General features: G+C 51.5%; 1 long non-coding RNA gene across 4 annotated transcripts; it reads right to left on the reverse strand.

Annotated features, from left to right (window-relative positions):
- Positions 1–3,238: 3,238 nt before the first annotated feature.
- LOC140646074 (uncharacterized) lies at positions 3,239–8,791 on the reverse strand. 4 transcript variants are annotated; one of them, XR_012040304.1, is made up of 6 exons: positions 8,391–8,791; positions 7,391–7,592; positions 6,888–7,113; positions 6,449–6,601; positions 5,881–6,011; positions 3,239–3,621 (listed from the first exon to the last, which is right to left on the reverse strand). It is a non-coding gene; the product is annotated as an uncharacterized lncRNA (long non-coding RNA). The 4 variants fall into 4 exon arrangements; XR_012040303.1 differs by having other exon boundaries at positions 3,239–3,616; positions 6,991–7,113; positions 8,391–8,775; XR_012040302.1 differs by having other exon boundaries at positions 6,991–7,113; positions 8,353–8,774.
- Positions 8,792–9,312: the final 521 nt, after the last annotated feature.

Here is a 9,312-nt window from a genome sequence, read left to right on the forward strand (position 1 = left end):
ACAGACAGACAGACAGACAGAAGGCAGCTCTGGCAGGCAATGCAAAACTCAAGAGGGTGTCCCAGCGATGTCCTCAGGGGATGAGCGACCGAACGGAGACATCCTAGACAGCAGTGAATAAGGTAAGGGAGCTGTGGGGCACAACGACAGCCTGAGGAGGGGTTCTGTCCGAATAAGAGAGAGACACAAAGAGGGCTGCAGAGCTGGAAGGGTGCCGTGGGGCACGAGGACAGTCTCGGGCGGCGTCATGACAGGAACGAGGGGCTCCGGGGTCGGGGGAAACGTGGACAAAGAGACAAACAAAGGATTGCTGACACAATGAGGTCCTCGGGAGGGGATCTGAACGGAGTAGAGATGTCCTCAGGGGACCGGGGACCGAACAGAGGCATCCGACATGGCGGAGGGAAGGCAAGAGTGCTCTGAGGGAAAACGGAAGCCTGAGGAAGCGTTGTCTCTGAAGAAGAAAGATACAAAGCCCGCTGCAGAACTAAAGGATGGCCATGGACCACAAGGGCGCTGGCAGGAAGCGTCGCGACAGAAACAGAGGGGTGCCGAGATGGCCAGAGAGACAGAAGGCGGCTTGAGGGCACAAAGGCACTGGGGAGGGGATCTGAACAGAGTACGGAGGTGACGAGGGAGACGCCGACCCACTGGAGGCAAGCGAGATGGAGGAGAGGACAAAGAGACTGCTCTGAGGAAGAGGGAGGAGATGTTCTTACAAAGCCAGAGGGGTACAAGTTACGCTTCAGAAATAACAGCATGCCGAGGAGACCCTCTAACGCCTCAGGATGAATGGAGAGAAGAGAAAAAAAAATAAAAGACAGAAAGAAAATTTAAGCAGCAACAGGGTATGTGACAAGACAGAGAGAACTAAAAACACAGGGACAGACAGCTCGATAAAAGTCAATACAGAAAGAACACTGAAAAAGCAAAAGGGTACAAGGCAGAGGAGAAAAAATTTAAAAATAGGAAGAGCAAACTAGATAAAAGCAGGCATAGAGAAAAACTGAAAAACAAAGGCCTTCAAGGAAGAAAACAATAAAATAGAGGGACAGCAAACTAAATAAACAAAGACACAGAAACAACATTTAAAAAGCGACAGGGTGTCGTGGTTTAGCCCCAGCCGGCAGCTAAGCACCACGCAACCGCTCGCTCACTCCCCCCCCCGGTGGGATGGGGGAGAGAATTGGAAGAGCACAAGAAAACTGGTGGGTCGAGATAAGAACAGTTTAATAATCGGAACAAAATAGTAGGAATAATAATAATGAATTGTAATGAGGAGGAAAACCACAAAAGAGAGCGAGAGGAACAAAACCCAAGGGAGGGAAAATAAAAAGATACAACCGCTCACCACCCGCCGACCGACGCCCAGCCAGTCCCCGAGCAGCGACCGCTACCCCCCGGCCAACTCCCCCCAGTTTCTATACCGGGCACGACATCCTATGGTATGGAATAGCCCTTTGGTCAGTTTGGATCCACTGTCCTGGCTGTGCCCCCTCCCATTTCTTGTGCACCTGCCAGAGCATGGGAAGCTGAAAAAGTCCTTGACTGGTGTAAACACCGCTTAGCAACAGCCAAAACATCAGCGTGTTATCAATCTTATTCTCATCCTAAAATCCAAAACACAGCACTATAGCAGCTACCTGGAAGAAAATTAACTCTATCCCAGCCAAAACCAGGACACAGGCTATGGCACAGGCTAGCGTGAAAGAGAAAATAAAGACAGTGAACTGGATACAAGGAGATATAGAAAAAAATTCAAAAGCAACGTGACACAGGAAAGCCTGGAAATAATAAAAAAATAGGGTTAGACATCTGGGTAAAAGTAGGCAGAAAAAAATTTTACAGGTCACCATATACAGCACAGATAGGGAAAAAATAAACAAGAGACAGAAAAAATACATACAAGTGAACATAGAAACAAAAATTCAAAAGCTTTTTCAATTCAAAAGACATTAAGAGAGGAAAAAAAAAAAGCAAAAAACCCAAGTAGATGGAGACATAAAAAGAAAAATTTAAAGGCAACTGGGCACAGCACAGACTAGAACAAATTAAAAAATGAGGACAGCAAACCGGATAAAGATAGACGAGGAAAGACAATTTAAAAGCAACGGGGTACAGGACAGACAGGAAACAATTAAACGGGGAGAGACATCTTGACTAAAGTAGACACAGAATGAAAATTTTAAAAGCAACAGGATACAGGAAAAAATTAAAAAAAAAAAAAAAAAGAGAGACAGAAAACAAGATAAGAGTACACCTAGAAACAAAATTTCAAAAAGAGAAGAATTATGAGAGTAAAAAAAATGAAAAATAGGGACAGTTTACTAGAAAAAAGTAGACAGGGTGCAGAGCAGAGGGAGTCACTGCAAAGAGAGACAGGCCACTGCGCAGAGGGAGGCCTCGAAATGCCATTTTCCCCAGCAATGCGGAAGAAGGCAGTGCGGGAAGAGTGAAATAATAGCAGGTGGGGAGCTGGAACGGGAGGGGCATAGAAAGGAAACGTAGAAGGTGACGGTGTGGAGGGCAGCGCTAGCAGAAGGGCAAAAAGCTTTGGGGAGCCAAACAGCCTGAAAGGGAGACAGAGGCAGGTACAGGCAAGGAGGCAGGCAGAGGTCTGGAGAAGCACGGCAGAGAGGGGCCCGGAGGCACGCGAGGGATGCGCGACTCACCGCAGCTCCTGCCACCGCCGGGAGACCTTCAGCGCCCGGGGCTTCTCTCTCGGCCCCTGCCCCTTCCTCCTCCACAGTGCCGGCTGCCTCGCCCGCCCAGGTGCCCCGATGCTCCTCTCCCAAGAGGCTTCCCAGAGACACGGCGGCTCACGTGTGCGGCCGACGGGGGCACCGAGCTCCCGGCACCACGCGCTGGTGGTGCGCTCTGTCGGGGACGGCTGGGAGGGATCCTTCCCGGCTGCAGGGACCGGCTGCTCCTTGCTGGAGGCAGCTGCCTGGGGAAGCCCCTTCCTTTCACTCCTCAGCCAGCTCCCGCAGGCAGGCATGCCTAGGCAGCCCCCTCCCCACGTAGAGCCCCTCGGCACAGCAGGGCCAGCCCCCTCCTCAGCCCTTTTTAAACCCTTGGCCCAGCCCCAGCCCTTTTTAAACCCTGGGCCCAGCCCCATCCTCACCTCATGGGTCCCACCTGTGCTGCCCCGGGCCACAGCTGGAGCCCATCGGGAACAGGGGGCCAATTACCCCAACCCTCACAAGCCAGACACAGCCAGCAACCTGGCACCGGCACAGGCAGACACCACCACCAAGCTGGCACCGCTGTGGGCAGATGCTGCCTCCAAGCTGGCACCGGCCTGGCAGACTTTATTTTACGGCCCAAAGCCAAGGTTGGCCTCTAAACAAGAAAACATGTGAAAGCACCCTTACAGGATGCCGGTCCGGTGGTGTCCATGATAGCTCTCACAGCCTCCCACGTAATAGACAGCTCCCCTATCCGGGACCATGTTTGGCATGTCCCAGGCCCTCCCCGCACCCATGCTGAAAATCAAACAGAACAATTAAGGACTCTGCTTCATCGCCTCAGCCTCCCAAAGAAGCTTCCTTCCTCTGCTGACGGTCGACGCGGATATCCTCGTGCTGTTCCTTTAACGCGGGCTGGCCTTGGGTGCCTGTGCTGCCAAAGGAAGAGAAAATGATCATGCTCTTGTAACGTGCTCCATCATCCTCTTGTTCTTCAAGAAAACAAAAGAAAGCTACCATCCCCATTGCTACGTAACAGAAGTTTGTGCAGGAGACGGCTGAGCCCATCCCCAGAAATGGAAAACTCTGCTATGACCCTGCTTTGCCTTTTGGCGACAGCGCCCGCCATCGGTGTGCCCCAAACAGGCGAGGTCCCGTTCGGGCTGGCGTCCGCCACAAACAGGCGACGTCCCCTGCGGGCTGAACAGAGTCAACTGAACAGAGTCTTCAGAAGAACTTAGTTGTGCATTCAGTTTACAAGTAAATCCCACCCAAGCAATGCTAGGGGGCATGCTGGCATAGAAAGGAATTCATGAGTTCATTTAGTATTTCCAGTGGAACATTCCATAGCTTGTAAAAACAGCCTTAAAGTCTTTTTCCCTGTTGCACCAACAATGCTTATTTTAGTTCTGCTTAAGGGGTCCCCTACAACTACTTACTACAGCATGTGTGGCTCCACTATCAATTAAAAAAATCTAGTCTTTCATTCCCCAGCTTGACTGGAACCAGAGGATCGTCTGGGGAAACTTTCATAGACTCCTCCGGCCCCCTTCAGTCCAACCCAATCTCCGTCATGACTCCAACCCCTTCTTCTGTCTCTCTTTCCCGAGATGACTCAGACGGGGCGGACAATCTTTTTTCCAACGGCCCTCTCGCTTACGATTTGCACGCCGATTCATTCCCAGGGGAATGTCATAACCATTTCTACTCTTATTGCTACGGCCCCTTCCTCGCCCACAAAATTCACCTCGTGTATTTTCTCTCCCTTTTTCTCGGTCTTCTGTCAAGGCAGCCAACAAAGAAGCTTGCGGCGTTACTCGTCCCCGCTTCTCCTTCTCTTCTGTTTCCTCCCCACTATTACGTACCTTATACGCGACTGACAAGAACCGCGAGATTGTCATGCCATCCTCGCCCTCTACCTTTTGTCATCTCTTTCTTATATCTGCTGCCGCTTGACCAATAAACGGCGTGTTCAATAACTTTGAATTGCTATCATCTTCCGGATCGAGATCTGATTAGATAAATTCTTAGGCTTTTGCACTCCATGCTGAATCCCATACCCAATTAACTTTGGATATTCCTTTACCCTCTGTAATCCCTCACACTTGTGTTTGGATCCCACTGCGGATCCTCCTTTGGGAGGTACGTAATGGTATTAGGCACCCCCCCACACACACACACATTGTTGGACCAGTCCCTCTCTAGCCTTCTCTAAAATTGTTCTCCTCTCCTCAGGGGTAAACAAATATTCTAGGAGAGCCTGTACATCTCCCCAGTTAGGATTATGAGTCGTGATTAACAGTACTATACATTCCCTCTGGATTGTTTCGATAGGATCTGACTGCCCGTTGCCAGTTTAATAAAGCAGAAGCGGTAAAAGGTACGTGTACGGATACCGCTTCTTCCTTCAGGCCCTAGAGCCTGGCTGAGGGGAGCTTGAACTATCGGTTTCTGTCCCCTTGTTCTTTTAGAGACAGCACTCACAACTCCATTATCGCTTGAGCTATCACATTCTGGCTGTTTTGGAGGAGCTACCAACAGCTGAATATCCTCTTCCGAATTTTCCCATTCAATACAACGAGGTTCTCCCTTTTTCTCTTTTAACGCATATATTCCAACCTGATGTTTAGAATCCACTAAACCACCTTTCTTCCTAATATCCCAATCGCGTCTTAACGGAAAAACCATATCCACGTAAGGCATTCCATCCCATTTTTCCGTTCTCCGACAAAACAACATTCGTTCCGATATAGCGTTATATCTCAAGGATCCATCCTCAGGCCATTTTTCACCATCTTCCAATCGAGATCGTGGCCACCGTTGATTACAATATCGTTTTAGCCCATTCTTAGTCGTGGGATCTCCCCCAAATTGATTGCAATGCTTCAGGATGCATCCTAGAGGAGAGCAAAGGGGTGCCTCCTGGGAAGCAGCAGCGCCCACATCGGTACCGAAAAACCCAGCATTTCTACACAAACCAGAACGAGGGACGTCTCCCTCTGTTGAACAGGACAGCGTGTAGAAACAAACAGAACTACGCTACTGCCACGTATCTTTCCTGGTGCGTCTTATGCAGAGCCCAGAACAGAACAGAGGGTGCCTGCTTCCCGAGAGATCTTGCCCCTACTCCCCCTTTTCTCCTATCCCCCAAAAATACCTCTTTTCACTAGCATTGCACCGTTGTGTCGCTTACCGCCCGACTGCAGGAGAGGAGCTGAAGGAGTCCCCGGTCGACAGGTCGGTGCGCGCCGGAGTCCGCTCAGGCCTCTTCTCCCCGTCGGACGCGGCAAGACGAACCGGGCGAGGCTGTCGGCTCGGTCCCATCTGGGGTGCCAAAACCGTTATCCCACAAGCGTGAGGTCGCTTGCCCGGTGCGCGAGACGCCAATATACGCACAGGGCAGAGGTATGTTTATTTCATGCCTGCGCAGAGATGGGTGCTAGGCGGTAGCTCCGCAAAGCTAGCACAGAGTTCGGTCCTACAAGTACAGTATTTATACGGTCTGGCTATGCATATGCATAAGTAATCACACAAAGCAGTTTTCTATCGGTCTACGTTTCTCTTATTTCAACTTAAAGCTACAGCGCTGCTTTAACACGCTGCGCACGCTGAGCGGTGAGGGCTCTCTGCTTGGGCCGGGCTCTCCAGCTCGAGGGGTGTGGCTTTTAGGATTATAACGAGGATAGTTTGCGGGAGGGTGCTTCTTATCACGCTCCTACTAGTTGTTTCGGATGGTTCTCGAACCATTTTAATTAGCTTACCTATTTCTTCAGGATGTGCTTCTCTCCCAAGGACAGTAATTCTCGTTTAGACGTTCCGCTTTCCAGCCTGCATCCTCCTTATCGGCTTTACCTAAGCCCTGGCCTTCCACCAGCTCCCGGTAGACGACACCGTTAGACTACAACACGACCGTTCTCTGACGCCCGTCAGTGGGATCGGAATTAGGAACAGAAAGAACAGGACAAGCTAAACACCCACACGAGCCTCACATCCCTAAGAAATGACTAAAAAACCCCAAACGACCCCCATTTTAGATTGCATTGCCTTAGGGACCGCCTCCTTCAAGTGCCCGGGCGGAGCGGTGGAATCAGTCACAGAATTCACTTGCCTGCCAGGAGACAGCCCTTGTCCTCGCAAGGCAAATTTTTCAAAACAGCGTGCTATTTTCCCATTTTATCAACTACAGCGGGCTTGCCCTACCAGCACGAGTTGAGGACGTTTTCCTGTGGGTTCATTTGACACTCCATTAAGTTTTTAGCAGGCGCAAGCGACCAAGCGCGAGATAGAAAGTAAGCCAAGATACCGGCTGCCGTACAAAATTTCTTCAAGATTGCGCCTGCGGGAATCGCACAAAGCCCACGACGACTGAACAGGTATGTCGGAGGCCCCCCGGCAAACAGCGCCGACGTTTCATGAAGCTCTTTTCCTGTCAAGAAAAGGGCCTTTTAGATGGTATCTCTGTTGGAATTCAGGCTGCTTCCTACTCATTCTGGCAAGTTCGCTTTCACAGCAACCCTGAGATCTTCAACCACCAAGCAACATTTGTAATTCTTGCTCTCTGCCTACGGGGAATTTCAGCGAATCAGAACACTACTTCAAGCAAAATTCCGGGTCTGTTTCACGCAAATCAAATATCTAAGCCGTGGACAGGTGTCTGTAGAAAGACGACGACTTTAAAAGATAAAGGGAAGTAGAGTACTCACTTTTCTGAAACGTCTTCCAGTCGTTCCATCGATTTAGCAGCCCAACCCAGCCGTCGAAATTCCGGAGCAACAGAGAGAGCGGTCGCATGTCCACGCCGTTCTCCCCCAGCCACAGAGCCTTCCGCTTTGCCCATTCCTGCCGACAGCCAGAGCATCGGCGCCGTAGCACCTTCGGAATAACGCACCTCCCACAGCTACGCACCTTTACAAAAGAACCGAGCAGCGTGTAAACAAACATTGCAATGGTTGCGGTAAGGGCTCAAACAGGGATGCCGATGTTATCACTCTGAGATTCAACAGCCACTAAAAATGTCATTTTTCTCCAGTATTACAGGAGTTCATTGGCTAGCGTCAAAAAAAATTTTGTTGAAAATTCATTGTTTGAAGCATGACTTCCAAATGCAAATGTTAAGCAATTCTCGTGAGTCTTTAACTGAGCGGCATTCAGGATCTGACTAAAACAATGGCGGAATGGAGGGCTAGAAGCCCAAAACTAACTCACCATCCTGGCAACTATGGGAGACTTTTGGTGACTGTGGGGGAACTGAGCTTGGGAAGCTTTGCCCAGTCTGGCAATAGAAAGCTAAGGCCCTGCAAACACGGTACGTTTAACCAAAAAAAAAAGGGGGGGGGGGGGGAATATGTTGTTTTGTAGTTCCTCTGCTTTCTACACAGAACCAGAGCAGTTTTAGTTCAGTAACGAATGTTCACACTTCCACACGGCACTCTTACAAACATCAGTCACTGCTAATAAGCAACGGATGTAGTGGGTACAGAGAAACCTCCTGTCCAGCAAATGCTTTAAGCTTTTCTACGTTCAAGACTTTACTTCCCAGGTGCCTGCAAAGACCCTTACTCTGCCCTGCCCCACCCAAGCCGTTCTATTTGGAACGATTGCTGAAAAACACGACCATTCCACAGCAAGTAAGCAAGTGACATCCCGAGCCAGAGCTTTCCCTTACAGGACAATGCCAAAGCCAAGCCCAGAATTTTTACTTGCCGATGACCGGCAGCGTGCGAGAGCAGAGCCGGACGCGAGGACTCCCCTCCGGGATGGCAGAGCCGCTGGTGCGCGCACACGCATGCGCGGTGCCGAGGTGCAGTTCCGGCTTCCGACCCTCCCGACGACCAAACGTCAGTACCTCAGGGGGGGGGAGCCGCGCATGCGCGGTGGCGCATTTTCAAGTGCTCGCTGCTGCCGCTCAGTGGACCAATGTCGGTACTGCAGCTGGGGAGCCGCGCATGCGCGGTGGCGCAATTTTGTTGGTGCTCGCTGCTGTCGCCCGGTGGACAAAACGCAGTACTGCAGCTAGGGAGTCGCGCGTGCGCACTGGCACAATTTTTTTTTTTGTGCTCGCTGCTGCCGCCGGGTGGACAAAGGTCGGTACTGCAGCTGGGGAGCGGCGCATGCGCAGTGGAGGACTTTCGAGTGCTCGCTGCTGCCTCCGTGTGGGCAAAGGCCGGTACTGCAGCTGGGGAGCCGCGCATGCGCGGTGGTGCATCGTCCCGAGCTCGCCGCTGCCACCGTGTGAACAAAAGTCGGTACTGCAGCTAGGGAGTCGCGCACGCGCAGTGGTGCACTGTCAAGTGCTCGGTGCTGCAGGCCTGTGGGCAAAAGTCGGTACTGCAGCTGGGGAGCCGCGCACGCGCAGTGGTGCAATTCTTTTCGTGTTCGCTGCTGCCTCCGTGTGGGCAAAGGTCGGTACTGCAGCTTGGGAGCCCCGCATGCGCGGTGGTGCACTTTCCCCCAGCTCGCTGCTGCCGCCCGATGGACAAAGATCAGTAATGCAGCCAGTGAGCCGCGCATGCGCAGTGGCGCATTTTCCCCGAGCTCGCTGCTGCCGCCGTTTGGACAAAAATCGGTACTGCAGCTGGGGAGCCGCGCATGCGCGGTGGTGCATATTCCCGAGCTCGCTGCTGTC

Source organism: Ciconia boyciana, unplaced genomic scaffold (genome assembly GCF_034638445.1).
Source record: "Ciconia boyciana unplaced genomic scaffold, ASM3463844v1 HiC_scaffold_156, whole genome shotgun sequence".
Lineage (NCBI taxonomy): Eukaryota > Metazoa > Chordata > Aves > Ciconiiformes > Ciconiidae > Ciconia > Ciconia boyciana.